We start from the raw sequence: 20,488 nt of genomic DNA, 5'->3' as shown, positions 1-20,488 counted from the left end.
TGAGTAAACCTATAGGGAGATAAGCCAAAAATATAATTTAAGGAAAAAAGTAGTTTCTTTCTTTTCCCTCAAAAAATATTATCCTTGAGGATGACATCATCATGTTGAATCTTATTGGTTCTTTTAAAGTTAATTTTTTAGTACATATTTTGTTTTGATGCCCATTTTTACCTTAAAATTTCCCTAATGACATATGTATTAGTGCCATGTGGCAAAAATGTGGCAATATTTTGCCCTTGTGTCCCCATTTTATAATGCCACATCAACTACACACAGATGACACATGGAAATCCATAATCACATGGCATCGCCACATAAGGTCACATCCTCATGAAGAAATGTCAGTTGCTACTCATATCTAGATCTGGGATTTTCCATAAATCCCTATATTGAAAATTTCTAGATATTTGACTTTCCATATCTGGTATCTTCCTTTTTCCCAGTGCATTTATTCTTCTTCTTCCATATTTTCACTTAGTTGAATTTATATATGTCTGTTATCCAAATAACTTTCTAATGCATGTTATGTCCATAGAGGCTATCACCTAAGCCTCAACCTCAACACTATTATCCCTCTAATCCATGTTAGCACACACTATGCTAGCATGTCATGGAAGCACCCTCTTACTCTTAGGGTCTAGTAGTGCTCATGCAGAGTACACATATCCTTCTAGGTGCCATATTATGCTAGTATCAAAATCCATGTTTTCCCAAAAGGTTAGAATTGTAATTTATCTAGATTTTTGGATCTCCTATTAGGGTTCACCTACACAACATTTTCTTTCTTGTGGTTCCACCATCCAACCAATTTCGCATTTAGGTTTTTCTTAAAGTCCATTTACAAACTTTCTCGAGATGCCTAGATATCTGGATCCCTTTAGATTCCAATAATTTGTCACTAACACTTAACAAAATTTGGTGTCAGTCTATGTCTCTTAATATATTTTGGACTCTCCTTCTCCACCACCTCCAAGTTTTATCGTGTAAGGATTCTTCCATCTTGCATCTATATTTTTGGAGAAATATTTTTATAACTTTTTCCATAATTTCAAATATCTATATCTTGGAAACTCATAGTGCTCACTTATGTTCCTTTCTAGATTCTAGAGTGCCTTCCATTGCAGTTAATGGATCTTGGATTATGCACTATCAATAGAATTTGATTCGCGTATCTCTAATATTTAACAAATCCCATTAGCAATCCTCTTAGACTTGATCCCCCTTTCAGTTAAGATCTTTCTAATGTGCCCCCAACACACACACCACACCCTCCCCCCCATTAGAGAATATGACCAAGGGCTAGGGCTAAAGCCTCTAATCCAAAATTTTCCAAAATTCAGACTTCCAATTGGAAATTAAAAGTTTTAGAGGGTTGGAATTAACTCCAACATGGTAGATAATGTGCCTAAATTCTTATAAGGATGTTAAGATCCTCCTTGTATTATAAAGGAATCTAAACCTTCATTCCATAGTCATTTACTAGGGTTTCCTTCCAAGGAGTTATGGAGGCTATTATTCACATTTTACTCCCATTTGAGTGAAACTTCTCACTCTCATCAACTAAAAAGACACGGCTTACAACACACCACAAAAAAAACTAAGAGACAACATCAATTCCTACCTTCATAAGGAACATTATCCTTCTAAGAGACCAACATTAAGAGACCTTTAATTCTGTGCATCCTATAATAAGGATATATTTTAGTTATTCAACTATACAACAAATTCAAAACTTCTCTAGAATATCTAGAGTAGACCAATCTCCCTTGGTTGAGACCCACTAAGATTCTTTCAAAAATATTAAGTAATTTTGTCTATCAAAGATACTAAAGGGTTAAAATACCATATCTTCTCAATAATAACAACTTACTACCAAAAATGCCTATTATAGCCTTAAACATTACGGATTGCCAAGACTAGGTATCGCTCAATCCCATGTCCAAAATCATGAAAAACATCATAAAATAACATTATTATCAACACGTAGGCATGTGAATATTACAGAACCATCACAACCAAATTTACAATCTTATATTGTAAACATGTACCATATAGACTAGCATGTCCATTCAAAAAGAAAGCACATAAATATACATAGTTATCAACATCATTTCTATTTCATTAAAAATGATTTAGGTTACAAATGTAAATCCCACAAGGGAAATTATTTTCTTAAGATCTGATGTTTCCTATAACTAATAAAGGGTGAGCCATGTTCCACCCCACCATTGGCGCAATTATCCATACTCCTTCATCTAGTCCAAGTCATCAATTTATCTTTCAATCCCCCTAAGCCCATAGTCTATCCAAATATTATGGGTGGTCTCTCAATTTTCTTGCACAACAAGCACCTAGAGGGAAATTATTTATCAATCTATCAATGGTGTAAGGATGAATACCATTTTCCTTCATCTAGTCAAACTCATTAGTTTCTCTTAAAATCCCACTAAACCCATAATGATCCCAACTGTTATGGGTGGTTTCTTAGTTGTCCTACACAACAAGCATCTAGACGGAAATTATTTCTCAAACTAACAATGGTTTAAGGATGAAGGCCATTCTCCTTCTTCCACACATAAATAAGAATGGAATCTTTCAACCTACTAAGCTAGGGCCTATTATCATTCACAATGTGGCCATAATGGGCTTGAATAACACAAAGGGAGATCCTTCTCTAATGTTGAAATTGTTGAAAAATGTAGCAAGAAATTCTCAATTTGATTTTGCCTTGATTAAATTGAGAAAAATCAAATTTCCACATCAACAGACAACTTGGATGCAGTTAAATTGTATGACATGGCTTCTATCACCCAGTTTACTCAATAAATTTGAATTGGAGGAGTTAGCATTCAGTTAAGCATGTGTGATTTCTAATTTATATCAACCAAAGTCATCTATCTCAAGTTGTTTTCAGTTAAACTAGTTCCAACTATTGGAGGAACTAGTGGAAGGTCAGTTGTGTAGCAGACTTCAGTCAAACTCAGTGATCATCCAGTTAACTTATCAATCAGGCCAAAATATCTAGTGCATGCAGAGAATTTGAGTTCTCCGGTTGTGGTGGAGATTCCAAGGTAGTGTAACATTAGTTGTAGACTAGTCTTCAATGTACTGGTGTTGCATGCAGTTAGATGATCAACCTTGGGAATTGTGCAATCCATTTTGGAGAAATTCCTAAATAATAGAGTCCTAATTTATCAAGGAATTGTGCAAATAAATAGAAGCTCAAGCAGAGGCAGAAATAGACTAATTCTGGTTCAGAGCTTCTTAGTGAGTAGAGAGATAGGTTATTCACTTGCAGGTTTTGCTCAGTTGAGAAAAGCAATTTTAATACATCTTCATTCATCAGAATAATGAAAGCGGGAATTTTGGTTTTTATGTTAGGTCCCTATAGTACTAGTGTATCCCCTTTATTGTTATTGTTAGTGTATTGCCCTGTTGAAGCCTTGAAAATTGTTGCCTCAACATGGGGGAAAACCACCCGGTTCGAACCTTGGTTGGCAGCTCGTTTTCCGTTTAGAGTAATGGCTCCGACTGGGGATAATGGGACCAGTTTCCCAATATATTAATGTTTGTGCTAATGGGGTGATGTATGACGTTTTAAAGCAATGTCTAAGCTAAAAGTAATCTAATCTAAACTAATCAATCACAATGCAATTTATTCTAATTTAAGAACTATCTAATTATAAATATACCCAAGATTAACTTGATGTATGCGATCTACAATAATTTCTGAAAGCAATTGGTAATAAAGATCATTCAATTGAGATTAGAAGTGAATCCATTTTAACAATAATCATTTCGTATAAAAAGTTAGCTGAAACTATTGTGAAAGATATATCGCATAAAGAGTTATTCATATATTCAACATAAAATAAAGATCATCATCATACAGAAGTGCAATAACGATAATCAAAATTCAGACTTTCATACATGAACAATTCGAAAAGAAATGATTGCTTAATACATAAGTAAAAAGGATTATGAGATAAAAGTACCATTTATAATACGTCCTACTCATGTGTTTCAGCAATATTGATCTATCTTCAATCCATTCAACATCATCTAAGAGTACAAAAGTGCAATTTCAGTAGAAGATGCTAAATCAGATAAAAATAAATCCTATTCCATATATTTCACCAAAACTTCCTCAAAGGGACAGAAGTGCATGCTTTGAAGAGAGTTTCTGATAAAATTCTGGACCCCTCTCTAAATGCATGAGAGGGGTTTAAATACTAAAACTATAAAACTAAAAATAGATTATTACAAAAATATTGAGGAGGTTTAAACGTCCTGCCTCAATTTGTGCAAAAATAAAATCAAAATGGAAATAAACAAGGTGACTAACTATCCTGCATTTGATCCTTCAGATCGCAAATATCCATCATGGTCTTCAACTGTGTTGATTGGTCGACTTCAGTTTTCAACTGTCCAGCGAATACAGCATTGGTTAGTGTTGGCGCCATTTTCTTGGTGGAAGTGATTAGGCATCGCAAGGTCACCCATTGGCTGTGAGGCTTGACCAAATGTTTCCAATATGCCTCCCAATATAACCTGGTTGTTTGCCTTATCACTTCTGCCTTTTCTTCCGCTGCATGTTTCCCTTGTTGTTCGAGCTATTTCGCATTAGGAAGGAAACCTGGAATGGATTCTGCCACAAGATTGGAACTATGCAAATCCTCATTGATATTTTCTATGACACAGTTTGCTACTATTGCCACATCCGTTGTTTCCTTTTCTACTTCTTTAGGTCGAGAATCCCAGCTCGCAAATAAAATTTCTTTATGTAATTCTTCTAGCTTGGGTAGGTTGGCTTTTCTCCCATCCTCTGTATTTTTCCAAATGATGAAATTGGAGACTTTTCTAAAGATCTCATCATATTCAAGTCACATTTATATGACTTGACTTGTCAGCTTATCGCTTGTTTCGCAATAGGATTTCCAATGTGAAATCTTTTGGCACAACAATTCTTTCTGATGCATCAGCTCGGAGTTAGGACTAAGTGCTTTGGTAACAAACTGGTCAATTTTTGGATCGTCTTTATGTAGATCAGTTATTTTCTACACCTATGCTTCCTTCTTGGCTAAGCTTGTTCGATATTCTATTTGCATCTATTCAAGTACTTGTTGAAGCTTAGCCAACTGTATCTCTGCTTGCTAGTTGGATTTGACTTGCTGTCATTGTTGCTCAAGTGATGTTATTTTATTCTCTTTTTCTCTATGCAGAATTTGGATTTATGTTGCTTTGTCTATGGTCATTGTAGCATAAGCAACTGCAAACTACGAGAGTCTAGTGAGGTTGGCGGATGGATCAAACGGCGAGTCCTTCCATAGAACATCCATTGGTTCATTTTTAGGGGTAGTAGCAACTATAGAGTCCAATTTCCTTTTCTTTCTTTGCCTTTTCACCATGGCTTTATGTTGTGGGCTATAAAATACATCTAGAGGGGGTATTTGTTTGATTCTCAAAATTATTTCGGAAGTAGGGGTAATAGGGATGTGCTCTACCTCTTGCGTATTTGTAGTTTCTTCCACTGTAATTTCTAGGGTTGTTTTCTATTGTGGAGTTTTCAACTCTGGCACCTATTCCTCTATATTGAGACTTTTATTAAAATTGTCCCACTCTTCCTCTAAATCAATTACCATGGGTTTTATTGGTTGTGCGGAGGTAGAAGGGATTTCAGCCTGCTTGCTAGCTGAAGCTTCTTCAGCTATCTTCTGTGTATATGAGGTTGTATCCCTCTCTGACTCCATGCTTCTGCTTTTCCCATTTTGCGATGACTGTTGTGATTCCCCGGTAGATTTCTCTTGAGATTCTGCTCCAGAATCGGACTTGAATTTTCTTCAGAGTCGCCTTCTATAGTCACACTAGGAGTAGGCTCCCTTATTGGTTCAATCAATAATTGGTCCAATGGGACCGTTGCTAGCCTTCTTTCTCTGTAACTATAAAAAATTTCCAGGTCTTCACGGTCAAAAAGTAGTTGTGCCATATGCTTCACCTCTGTGAAGGTGTTCTTCTACAAAAAGATGTCATCAAAAACATCCTCCTCATTACTGAATACTTTTATTTTCACCAGAGTGGTGAAATCCTTGACAGTGTCGAACGGGTCATATTGTCATCCAGGGAATTTAGGTAATTGCAGAGATAACATGTTTTATGCTTCTTTGAACGCATGCCCTAGGTCGTGTAATGAAAATGCTCCGCACTGTATAGGGAATGTAGGCCAAATGGCCTTTTTTTATTCTTTCAGTGTCTTGCTCATTCCTCCCTCACTAGCTGTTTGATAGGCTATCTCTCTAGCCATTAATTTATCTGGAACATAGTATGGGAGGACATGGGGGGAGGTGATGCTGCCAAAAACTCTGATATATGTAAATGTTTCCTCCCCGAACCATCTGGCCACTGGGAGGATGTCAACTTCAGCTTCTTGGGAAAACCTGGGGGCATCTCAATTATAAAGCTGTTTGTGAATAAGGAGCATAAATCCATGGCAAATCTTGAAAAATGTGGTTCAAAACTAGATCCCCACATGTCCTTGTGGTATATGTGAATAGGGAGTGGATTTTGAACAGTCCATTTCCACCTTAGGATAGGGAATTTTGAACTAAAACAAATACCATTCATGACATAGGCGCTCAAAAAAAATGGAGGGTAAACCCTCGATGCAACACTTCCTCTCCTTCTATACTCAATAATTGTTTTTGCTAAATTGTCTGAAAAAAATTGTGCCCAATTCATTACAGTTGTGTTAACAGCTACATCTATTAACAACAACCACTCTGGGGAGAACTTAGTACTATCAGGTCTGCCAAACAGTCTACATAACATAGCCGCTACAAAACTATAAGGGGGACAAACAGACAAAGTAGTGTACATACCATTTTTGTCTTTCTTGATTTTCTCTTCATTATTCGACCAGGCGCGGGTGCAGTCTGTTGGGTTGTCGTTTTCTTTAGCAAACTTCTCTACGAATTTCCTGTTGTAGATGACTTGGGGTTCTAGTAGGTGGTACATAAACCGTAGGTTGTTCGAGGTAAAAGACCCCATAACCTCTTGGCTCCTTGTCTTGAATTCTCTATCTGAGATGTCGACTTCATCGATGACCCATTTTACCATATTGGTATAAGGGATTATCTTTGGCCGAGCGGCTATGCGATGCAAAAATGAGCATGCCGTCTCCACCATGGAAGCCTCTGAGGAATGACGTCCATCAACTGTAACTTTCATTTCCATAATCCTCGATTGTTCTTCCTCCAGTATGTTATATATAGCTTCCCATGTAGAGGTTCCTCCCTCTCTGCTGCATGTGGTATCCGTGAACAGGGGAGTCATCTATGTCTTCTCAAAGGCGACAGCCTTGCCTTTCTTGACCATTATTCTCAATGCTTTTCTCTACAGGTTTTTCCTAAAAATGGAGAACAACAGCTATCGGATACACAAAGATGCACATAAAAATGAAATAATGCAGATAGATTAAAGGTGGTAAAAAAAGTTTTATTTGAACGCACATAAGAAGATATTATATAAAGCTAAATGGATTTTCACACATAAATGTAGTTATTTCCCACTAAATGCCCACTAATGATTCCTTATCACTTAGCTTTAATGCTCATAAATGTTTGTATCGTAAAACCGGACGAAAGCTTCTAGGGTGGCGAGCCATTGTATAGCGATAATAGCGATTGTGCGATTTGTAAAGAAATATCACAGATCGCAATATCGCAATATGTCCCTATTACCTTTCTTATCTCCCATTGTGTTTCTGTGAGATGCGAGATGCGAGCCGTCCTTTAGTTGTTTCAAAACATTAGCAAATTTCTAGGTTTATCCTATGTAAAAGACCTAACGGACTCAAAACATTTACTCATAATATTTTAAGGTGTGGGTCCGGGTGCTAATCGCATTTTGCAATATCGGCTAGTGTTAAGTACAAGGGGTTTCTTTGAATGCCTGAAATGCGAAGCAATAAGGGTCACAATGCCATCGCAGTTTTGCATCTCGCATATTTCTCAATATCATGTTCAAAGCGGATCCTTTACAAGTAGTGATATGAAATGCGAGACTTAAGCTTGAAAAAGCCTAAGGTCTTCTGTTTGCGTTGGATTTTATGATAAATTCGACCATAGAGTCCTTTGGTGGGTTTTAGACATGCTATATATGAAAAGGTAAGTATTTAGTAGTTCCTTAAAAAAGTTTTGATTGTTATCTTTGCTTTATTCCAAAAAATAAAAGAAATGCCTAAATGCTAAGTTTTGTTTTTTGGATAAAAACAAATTTAAAGGGTCCCCATTTATTTACGTAATATTAACTACTATAATTAATAAATGGGGGGGTTGTTGAATACCACAACAATTGGCGATTCACTTGGAAGAACTAGTTATCTCTTAGAGTTTTTTGAAATTTCTAAAACTTCCAAAATGAAGATAGTTTTGAAAATAAAACAAATTACATGGAATATATGAGGTAAGTAATATTGCTCTTTTATAAAGAAAATAATCATCTACCTAACTATTGTTCTTTTGACTATTATTTTCTTATAAAAAGTAACTTTTTTCTACATTAGTCTTTACTTGGTTTTTAAGGATAAACGCAATAAGTCTCTCCCCAGATCGTTTTTTGGTTTACTCCGTTGTCATAGGTAGATTCTCTACTGCCAGCAGGCATTCATAGCCTCGACGGGGTTAACTTTTAACTAGCAATGATCCAGTATCCCATTAAGTTAGAATGCAATTTTAAAGATAAGCTCGTAAGTATACTTATTGCTTTCTTTATTTTCTAAAGTAATTCATTGTTGGTTTAGCCCTTCATCTTTTATTTCTTAAAGGACAATGTCTTGGTTTGGTTACCAACATTGACAATGCCATTCACTTTATTTGTAACTTAACTGAAAAATATGGCTCATGATGAGACCCCTTGTCTTTTGATTAATATAATCCTAAGCCATTACCCTGTTTTGATATGAAGTATTGGTAATGTCAGTCAGTTATAATCTTATGATCATGGTAAGTCGGCTCTTGATGAGACCTATTATCCTTTAATTTTTAAGTATATTTTAGAATTACACTCTAAAAATGAAAACTTGGTTAAGTGAGGAGGATCATTGGCTCCCTAAGAGCTTCTGGACGACAAGTGTAGAGTTTTTTGAAGATGCCTTTTTGGAGAGGAACTCTGCTTTGTTATAGATACTTTTCTAGACTGATGTAAAGGAGTAGTTTCTCTCTTAAAGCTAAGTTTCATCAAAAATCAGATAATTAAGGAGGAAGACAGGCGATTTAAGAGAAATCAAACTTTACTATACACTTCATATATGAAGATTACTTTCATAAAAATCTTTATTTATACAAGCAAAAAGTCGAAATAAAAAAGAGACTATCCTCAGTAAAACCAAAAGTAAATGCTTTTGAATTGGTATTATTATTTGTAAAGGAAACTTTTAACTAAAGGCAATAATATACAGTGAACAGAAGAGATCATCTTCTATGGAAAGTATTTCTTTAGAATCTGTCCATTAATAGGTAGGGATTCTCTCTTACCCGATAAATCTTGTAGCAGAAAAGTCGATGGGCCTAATTTTTCCACAATCTGAAATGGGCCAAGCCACATTTGTTGGAACTTGGTATGCTTACCTTTCTCTTCATGGGTTTTATCCCATTTTAATACTAGATCTCCAAGTTGAAAAGATTTTGAAGCTACAAAATTTGAATCAAAGGAGGCTTTGACTAACTGCGGATGATGTGCATGTGTGGTCCTAGCTTTTTCCCTTTCCTCTTCAAGCTTAAGAATTTGTAATTGTCTAACCTACATAGATGAGGAAGGAGTTTCTCCAATGAATTGAGCTAAGGCTAAGGAGGGAATAGCTAAGTTTATTGGTAATACTACTTCTTTCCCATAGACCAAATTAAAAGGAGAAGTGCCAATGGAGGCTTTCTGAGTTATTCGATCTGCCCATAGAGCAAACAATAAAGACTTATGCCAGTTCTTTTGGTCTTGGTCGACGGTTCGTTTAATAATCCTGATGAGATTTTTATTTGCAGATTCGGCTAATCCATTTCCTTGCGGATAGTAATTGGCCTAATACTTAAGATTAAAACCTCTTTTAAGAGCAAATTCTGTCATAGCGTGGCCTGAAAAATAAGACGCATTATCAAATATTAAAGCAGATGGTAAGCCAAATCTGGTGATGATAAATTGATCTATAAATTCAATAATATTTTTTGAATTGGGTACCTTGAGTGGAATTTCTTCTACCCATTTGGTGAAATAACCAATGGTTGTAAGGATGTATCTATGTTGTTTAGAAGAATGAGGAACGATCTCACCTATTACGTATAATCCCCATTGTTCAAATGGTTGGTCAAAGTTGACTGGTTGTAATGGTAATGTGGGTTTTCTTTATCTTCCAGCAGTTGTTTGGTGAATATTGCATCTCCTTACGTAACTGTATGCATATTTGAACAGCGTTGGACAATAATAGCCGACATGCAGGATTTTATCTGTTGTAGTATCACCTCCAAAGTGACCACCAGCTGGTCCATCATGCAGTTCCTGCGACACCTTCTATGCCTCAGATTTTTCAAGACATATAAGTAAAACAGAATCATAATTTATCCTAAAAAGCACATCGTTGACAATCTAATATTGCCTAGCTTTTAACCTCAAGGCTCTTTTCTTTGTGTAATTTAATTAGGTTGGTGCATATCCATTTTTCAAGTAGAATATGATATCAACATACCTTGATTCTGTATTATTGAGGCTTACCTCAAAGAATTGTACATCCTCACCTGAACGTTGGAACTCTGATAATTCGATGCTCCCACCAACATCCTGCAAAAACCTTCACCTTTTACAATTTTCGTTGGTTTAATTTCTATGTCATATTCTTGCAGGGCAGTTACCCAATTTGCTCCTTTTTCTCCAACCTCCCTTTGTATTAAAAGATTTCTCACTGCTGAGAATGGTACTATGACTTTAGTGTGGATTTTGAGGAGAAATGGTTTGAAGTGTTTTATATATTTGAAAACAACAAAAGCCTATTTTTCAACGTCTAAGTAATTTAATTCAGCTCCTTGCAAATTGGAGCTAAAGAAAGAGATCAGAGATTCAGCTTTATCTTGATTTTCTTGTGTCAATATGGCCGCATATGATTTCTCAGAAGCAAAAGTATATAGAATGAAATGATTGGAAAAATTCGAAGTTGCTAGAGATGGGGCGTTTATAATTGCTTGTTTTATCAAGCTAAAAGCTTCATGTTCTGAATGTCCCCATTTAAACAGAGATTTTTTCTTTATCGTGGTTTGAAGAGGTAAAAGAATTCTTGAGAAGTCAGGGACAAATCTTTTAACAAAATTTATTTGACCCTGGAAGTTTCTCTGATTTTGTTAGGGTCAATATGAATTCTTGTTTTGGAGACAATGAATCTAAGGAGCTTTCCTTCACTTAACATGAAAAAAGGATTTTTTGGGTTCAGAGAAATTCCATACCTTTGGCATCGTTCAAAGATTTGTTTTAAATCTCTTAGATGATTACTACATTTTTTGGAGTATATTGTTATATCATCCAAGTATATCACCACTGATTTATTTACTAAACCTTTGAAGGCTATATCCATAGCTCTTTGGAAAGTAGCACCAGCATTGATCAGTCCAAATGACATCTTTTGATAAGCATAAGTGCCCCACTTTGTTCTGAATGTAGTTTTCAATTGGTCATCTGGATGTACTAAGATTTGATTATAACCTGAGAATCCATCCAGGAAAGACATTAGCTCAGAGCCTGCTACTGATTGCAAAATATGTTCCATAGGCGGTAATGGGAAATTTTCCTTTTGGCAAGCTTTATTGAGGTTGCAGAAATCTATACATATCTGAATATCGTCGTTCTTTTTCCTGACTGGGACAAGATTGGAAACCCATTGAGAGTGTCTGGCAGGAAAAATAATTTTGGCTTTCAACAGTTTATTCAACTCAGATTTAATTTGACTTTCTAAATTAGGATGGATCTTCCTTAATTTCTATTGAATAGGTTTTTCGTTAGATATCATGGGAATGGTATGTTGAATAATAGAGGTATCGTATGTCTTGAGATCTTCATAGTTCCATGCAAAGACATTCTTGTATCTCTTCAACAAACCTATAAAAGTTGCTTTTTCGTCTGACGTAAGACCGAGACCTAAGTTAATATTTTGAGGTTTCAAATCAGTCCCAAGATTGATCAATTCAAACCTCAGAGTTGAACCTAAATTTTTGAATTGTTAGATCATTTAAATCTGTCTTTAAGGTCGTATAAATCTTCCAACTTAACTACAGATTTTGGTATAGCATTAATTACTGTTTCTTGTTTAAGTTGGTTACCATGCTGGTCTTCATCAACTATCTGGTCATCGTAAGAGCCTTCTGAGGTTAGGAAGCTTACAATATCCAAATCTTTATTAAAGACTCTCCAGTTGGTGATATTGTCAGAAATAGAAGGCCTAAAAATTAATTCAATGGAAAATCGATCTGAGCTGTAATCTTCTGGAGGAATAAGCTTGGAAGTGACGTTAGCTAGAAGACCAGCGCTAGCATTCTAGAGTCTTGGGATAGGGGAAATATTAAACGCGGTAAAGCGGAGAGTCAGAGCTTGGACTAATTATTGATAATGTTTCAAGTGCCTTGATAAACAATGTATAGTGTTCCTTACCTTTTTTATGAAAATATCTGAATCTCCGAATACTTGAAGGTATTTTACGTTAAGGCCAATTGCCTTATACAGACCCTGAACTAGTGCCTCATATTTAGCAGTATTGTTGGTGCAATCAAATTCAAGTCTACATGCTAGCATAGTATTTTCCCCTTCTGGGCTAACTAAGATGCAACCTGCTCCTGCTCCATCATTGGATTTAGATCCACCAAAAATAATTTCCAAAATAAAGATTTAACTACAGGTTTATCTACAAAATTTATACATTTAGAAGTGTATGTTTGAGAAAAAATTTCAACTTGAGAGACAACAGAGTTTTCTAATAAAGGTGAAGTATGAGCATTAAAATTTCCTAGAAATGATTCTACAAAATAATTTCCGATGATATTGTTGCTATACGCGACTGGTTCATTTTCTCCTTCTAGTTCTATCACTATGAACTTCTGATGTTTCTCGCGATCAACCCTTATTTGATTTGGCTTACTGTTATAGGGAAGCCACAAGTGAGACCAGTCAGTTGCAAAATAACCATGAAGTTTCTCTGACCAGTCTCTACTAAGGATTAAGCCATAGAACTCGGGAATGTCAGCTACAAGTATGTCGATGACTTGGAAAACTTTAGGGTTTGATGAAAGTCTGATGGTTACTTGGTTAAGTTCCCTAACGACTTCGACTTGAGAGCGATCTAATTGAACTATTTGTACAACAGATTTCTGAGGTTGAACATTCAACTTGGCACAAACTATCCTGGGAAAGATGTTAGATGAAGCTCTGGAATCAACCAGACAGTTGTGTAAGTTTTTGTTAAAGACTTCAAAAGTAAGGAGAAATGGTGGAGTGTGAGATTTTGATCTTCCCCCAATTAAAGCTATATCAGTTGGATCAATCTTATTCAAAGAAGCACTAGGGGGTCTTCCCATTTCTTGGGCAGCTTGTGAGATCATGGCAGCAAGAAGTGGTGCAGTAGGTACTGCTTTAAGTTCTTTCAAAAGTAACTTCTGTTGATGTTTCAATTTAATAAGCTCATGAAATGTAATGTTTTCCCTAGTCTTCTTCATATCATCAATAATATTATATTCCATTTCATCAGATGAGGGGGAAGGATCCAATTGAGTAGGTGTAGTCTGAGTGGATTTTGATACAGAATTCTTAAATATTTCTTTGTCCCTAGGGGGTGGCATTGAAGCCTTCTATTTCGGATTTGTTTGTGACGATTCAACAGGGTTTTTACTTCAGGTAGAGACAAGTAAGGCTTCTTGAGTTTCTTCATTGGGAAGTATAAAATCCCACATCCCTTGTAATTTTGTTGCTTCCTCGTCTTCTGTTTGTTCTTCATTTATTGCTACTTCATCCTCCTCTCCATCTGATTCGGCATTTAATATGGCATTTGGGGGTTTAGATGCAGCAGGGGAATTCCTTTTGAATGGTCTAAAATGTTTTTTAGAGGAAGTCGTTGCTACTTGTTTTTTAATATCAACCATTTCATTAGACATGGTCTTGAGGACTTTTTGCAACCCTTCAAGATCAAAAGGATCTTTTGGTGGATTCTTCTTAAAGTCATCTTTGAAGGTTACCTTCTTAGATTTCCATTCTTCTAATGTGTTTTTCTTTTCAACAGCTAGAATGCATTTTTCTATAGCTATTGCCTCTCATATTTTCCGCCAAGGTTAGCTTGGTAGCTCCATCAACGAAGATAGTTGTATTTGATGGCAGAGCATAGATATATCATTCATTTTGGACCTCATCGCTAGGCTTAGATGTCGTTGGTATTTTATTCAATAGTTTATTGAAGCGAGAGTTGAAGTCCTTAATGGGTTCCCTTGGCTCAGCTTTCAAATTGGAGAGATCGTTGATTAAGGTAGTTGTAGATCTATCATCTCCGAATTTTGATAAAAATTGTCTTGAAAGGCATCCCAACTGTTAATAGAACCTGATGGTAATGAAAAGTACCATGATCTTGCTGCTCCCTGCAAAGTATATGGGAACAATCTTACAACTGCATCTTCCTCCTCTACTTGATTCAAGTTAATGGACAACATCAAATAATTTATATGTTCCTTAGCTAATATACCATTATCAAGATTGAATTTGGGCAGTAATTGTTTTGGATGTGCTGGCAATTGATGTAAAGGTCCAGCTATCCTAACAGCCCCTGGGTTTGTCCATGGCCTTGGAGGATTTTGTGCCATTGCTGGTATGTGGGTAGGGGAAGGTGTAGCAGTAGAGTTTGAAGGTGATTGGGTAGAGGAAGATGTAGCTCTTATACCTGTGTGAATCACGATCTGGAGTGGTGGGATGGATGATTGATCCTGTGAGGGTATAGATGGAATGAATGAAGATGATGATAGAACCTCACTGTGAGATTCGGATGGTGTTTTCTTGGCTCTCTTTTGGCTTGGAAAAGGAAATTCGAACAAAGGAATTTTGAACTTTTCACTATGTGCTCTAGTTAACCGTTGAGAGGGAGTGAACTGAGACGTAACATTATCTTGGGATAAATCAGATTCTTCTTGAGATAGCGAAATCCCCTGTAATTTATGAATCAAAGCTTGAACTTCAGGGGCTTCGGTAAAGGAAGAATGCGTTGGCTTGTTTGGGATTTCGAGCAATGGGTTGTATAATATTTTGTGCAACTTCTCACTTAGGATTAAGAGATTTGGAAGACTTTCGAGAAGTTGGAGGTGAGGGTGAGGGAGTTTTACTCTTAGAATGGCTAGTTAATTTAGATTTACTTGCCATTCATAGTTCAAGCCCTCCTTCTAGCACCAAAATATTCAAGCCTCAAAAATCATTGCCTCAACATGGGGGAAAACCACTCGGTTTGGACCTTGGTTGGCAGCTCCTTTTCTATTTGGAGTAGTGGCTCCAATTGGGGATAATGGTACCAATTTCCCAATCTATTAATGCTTGTGCTAATGGGGTGATGTATGATGTTTTGAAGCAATGTCTAAGCTAAAAGTAATCTAATTTAAAATAATCAATCACAATTCAATTTATTCTAATATAAGAACTATCGAATTACAAATATACCCAGGATTAACTTGATGTATGCGATCTACAATAATTTCTGAAAGCAATTGGTAATAAAGATCATTCAATTGCAATTAGAAGTGAATCTGTTTTAACAATAATTGTTTTGTATAAAAAGTTAGCTGAAACGATTGTGAAAGATATATCACATAAAGAGTTATTCATATATTCAGCATAAAATAAAGATTGTCATCATACAGAAGTGCAATAACGATAATCAAAATTCAGACCTTCATACATAAACAATTCGAAAAGAAATGATTGCTTAATACATAAGTAAAAAGGATTACGAGATAAAAGTACCATTTATAATACATCCTACTCATGTGTTTCAGCAATATTGGTCTATCTTCAATCCATTCAACATCATCTAAGAGTAAAAGGTGCAATTTCAGTAGAAGATGCTAAATCAAATAAAAATAAATCATGTTCCATATATTTCACCAGAACTTCCTCAAAGGGACAGAAGTGCATGTTTTGAAGAGAGTTTCTGATAAAATTCTGGACCCTTCTCTAAATGCATGAGAGGGGTTTAAATACTAAAACTATAAAACTAAAAATAGATTATTACAAAAATAGTTGAGGAGGTTTAAATGGCCTACCTCAATTTGTGCAAAAATAAAATCAAAATGGAAATAAACAAGGTGACTAACTATCCTTCATTTGATCCTTCATATCAAAAATATCCATCATGGGCTTCAGCTGTGTTGGTTGGCTGACTTCAGCTTTCCACTCTCCAGCGAATACGACATTGGTCAGCGCTGGCGCCATTTTCTCGGTGGAAGTGGTTAGGCATCGCAGGGTCATCCATTAGCTGTGAGGCTTGACCAAATGTTGCCAATATGCCTCCCAGTGTAACCTGGTCATTTTCCTTATCACTTTTTCCTTTTCTTCCGTTGCCTGTTTCCATTGTTGTTCAAGTTGTTTCGCATTAGGAAGGGAACCTGGAATGGATTCTGCCACAAGATTTGCACTATACAAATTCTCGTTGATATTTTCTATGACACAGTTTGTTGCTACTGTTGCATCCATTATTGCCTTTTCTGCTTCTTTAAGCCGAGAATCCCAGCTCACAAATAAAAAAGATTTATGTGATTCTTCTAGCTTGGGTAGGTTGGCTTTTCTCCCATCCTTTGTATTTTTCCAGGCGATGAAATCGGAGACTTTTCTAAAGATCTCATCATATTCAAGTCGTATTTCTACGACTTGAATTGTCAGTTTATCACTTGTTTCGCAATAGGATTTCCAATGTGAAATCTTCTGGCACAACAATTCTTTCTTATGCATCCGCTGGGAGTTAAGAATGAGTGCTTCGGTAACAAACTGATCAATTTTTGGATCGTCTTTATGTAGATCAGTTATTGTCTACACTTGTGCTTCCTTCTCGACTAAGCTGGTTCAATGTTCTATTTGCATCTGTTCAAGTACCTGTTGAAGCTTAGCCAACTTTATCTCTGCTTGCTAGTTGGATTTGACTTGTTGTAATTGTTGCTCAAGCAATGTTATTTTATTCTCTTTTTCTCTAAGCAACATTTACATTTATGTTGCTTTGTCTATGGTCATTGTAGCATAAGCACCTACAAATTGCGAGAGTCTAGTGAGGTTAGCGGATGGATCAACAAACGAGTCCTTCCATAGAACATCCATTGGTTCATTTTCAAGGGTAGTAGCAGCTATAGAGTCCAATTTCCTTTTCTTTCTTTGCCTTTTCACCACAGCTTTATGTGGTGGGCTATAAAATACATCCATAGGGGTATTTGTTCGATTCTCAAAATTATTTTGGAAGTAGGGGTAACAAGGATTTGCTCTACCTCTTGCGTATTTGTAGTTTCTTCCATTGTAATTTCCAGGGTTGTTTTCTGTTGTGGAGTCTTCAACTCTAGCACCTGTTCCTCTACATTGAGACTTTTATTAAAATTGTCCCACTCTTCCTCTAAATCAATTACCATGGGTTTTATTGGTTGTGCGGAGGTAGCAGGGATTTCAGCATGCTTGCTAGTCAAAGCTTCTTCAGCTATCTTCTATGTAGATTGGGTTGTATCCCTCACTGACTCCATGCTTCTACTTTTCCCATTTTGCGATGAGTGTTGTGATTCCCCTATAGATTTCTCTTAAGATTCTGCTCCAAAATCGGACTTGGAATTTTCTTTAGAGTCACCTTCTATAGTCACACTAGGAGTAGGCTCCCTTATTGGTTCAATCAATAATTGGTCCAATGGGACCATTGCTAGCCTTCTTTCTCTATAACTGTAAAAATTTCTAGGTCTTCACAGTCAAAAAGTAGTTGTGCCATATGCTTCACCTCTGTGAAGGTGTTCTTCTACAAAAATATGTCATCAAAAACATCCTCCTCATTACTGAATACTTTTATTTTCACTAGAGTGGTGAAATCCTTGACAGTGCCGAACAGGTCATATTGTCGTCCAGGGAATTTAGGTAATTACAGAGATAGCATGTTCTCTACTTCTTTGAACGCATTCCCTAGGTCATGTAATGCAAATGCTCCGCACTGTACCGAGAATGTAGGCCAAATGGACTTTTTTTATTCTTTCAGTGTCTTGCTCATTCCTCCCTCACTAGCTGTTTGATAAGCTATCTCTCTAGCCATTAATTTATCTAGAACATAGTATGGGAGGACATGGGGGGAGGTGATGCTGCCAAAAACTCTGATATATGTAAATGTTTCCTCCCCAAACCATCTGGCCACTGTGAGGATGTCAACTTCAGCTTCTTGGGAAAACCTGGGGGCATCTCGATTATAAAGCCGCTTGTGAATAGGGAGCATAACTCCATGGAAAATCTTGAAAAAATGTGGTTCAAAACTGGATTCTCACATGTCCTTGTGGTATATGTGAATAGGGAGTGGATTTTGAACAGACCATTTCCACCCCATGATAGGGAATTTTGAACTAAAACAAATAGCATCCATGACATAGGCGCTCATAAAAAATGGAGGGTAAACCCTCGTTGCAACACTTCTTTTCCTTCTATACTCAATAATTTTTTTGTTAAATTGCCTGACAAAATTTGTGCCCAATTCATTACAATTGCGTTAACAGTTGCATCTATTAATGGCAACCACTCTTGGGAGGACTTAGTATTATCAGGTCTACCAAACAATCTACATAACATAGTCGCTGCAAAACTATAAGGCGGACAAACAGACAAATAAGTGTACATACCATTTTTTTCTTTCTTGATTTTCTCTTCATTATTCGACCAAGCGCGGGTGCAGTCTGCTAGGTCATCATTTTCTTTAGCAAACTTCTCTATGAATTTCGTGTTGTAGATGAATTGGGGTTCTGGTAGGTGGTACATAAACCGTAGGTTGTCCAGGGTAAAAGATCCCATAACCTTTTGGCTCCTTGTTTTGAACTCTCTGTCTGAGATGTCGGCTTCATCGATGACCCATTTTACCATATCGGTATAAGGGATTATCTTCGGTCGATCGGCTATGCAGTGCAAAAATGAGCATTTCGTCTCCAGCATGGAAGTGTCTGAGGAATCATGTTCGTCAACTGTAACTTTCATTTCCATAATCCTTGGTTGTTCTTCCTCCAATATGTTATACATAGCTTCCCATGTAGAGGTTCCTCCCTCTCTGTTGCATGTGGTATCCATGAACAGGGGAGTCATCTCTGTCTTCTCAGAGGCGACAGCCTTGCCTTTCTTCACCATTGTTCTCAACGCTTTGCTCTGCAGGTTTTTCCTGAAAATGGAGAACAACGGCTATCAGATACACAAAGATGCATGTAAAAATGAAATAACGCAGATAGCTTGTAAAGGTGGTAAAAAGAGTTATATTTAAACACACGTAAGAAGATATCATATCAAGCTAAATGGATTTTCACACATAAATGTAGTTATTTCCCACTAAATGCCCACTGATGATTTGTTATCACTTAGCTTTAATGCTCATAAATGTTTGTATCGTAAAACAGGACGAAAGCTTCTAGGGTGGCGAGCCATTGTACTGCGATAATAGCAATTGTGTGATTTGCAAAGAAATATCGCAAATCGCAATATTGCAATATGTCCCTATTACCTTTCTTATCTCCTGTTGTGTTTCTGTGAGACGTGAGATGCGAGTCGTCTGTTAGTCATTTCAAAGCATAGCAAATAGCTAGGTTTATCCTATGTAAAAGACCTGACGAACTCAAAACATTTACTCATAATATTTTAAGGTGTGAGTCCAGGTGTTAATCACATTTCGCAATATTGGCTAGTGGTAAGTACAAGGGGTTTGTTTGAATGCTAGAAATGTGACGAGATAAGGGTCACAATTCCATCGTAGTTTCGCATCTTGCATATTTCGCAATATCATGTTAAAAGCAGGTCCTTTACAAGTGGTGATATGCGATGCGAGACTTAAGCCTGAAAAAGCCTAAGGTCTTCTGTTTGCGTCGGTTTTTATGATAAATTCGACCATAGAGTCCTTTGGTGGGTTTTAGACATGCTATATATGAAAAGGTAACTATTTAGTAGTTCCTTAAAAAGTTTTTGATTGTTATCTTTGCATTATTCCTAAATGCTAAGTTTTGCTTTTTGGATTAAAAAAAAATTAAAGGGTCCCCATTTATTAACGTAATATTAACTACTATCATTAATAAATGGGGGGGTTGTTGAATACTACAATGCGCCCTTATTTTTATTGTTGTGCCCATGTATCCCCCATATTGTTATTATTGTAGAAATTCTCACTGTAGATTAAACTGATTATGCAATGTACTAAAGCAAACTACTTAATCTACTTCTACAATCAAACTTGCGGAAGCTTAATCAA

The sequence above is a fragment of the Pinus tabuliformis genome, chromosome X (genome assembly GCF_031772625.1).
Source record: "Pinus tabuliformis cultivar Carrire ecotype Pingquan chromosome X, CPIR1, whole genome shotgun sequence".
Taxonomy (NCBI): Eukaryota; Viridiplantae; Streptophyta; class Pinopsida; order Pinales; family Pinaceae; genus Pinus; species Pinus tabuliformis.
This window is presented reverse-complemented; position numbering follows the sequence as displayed.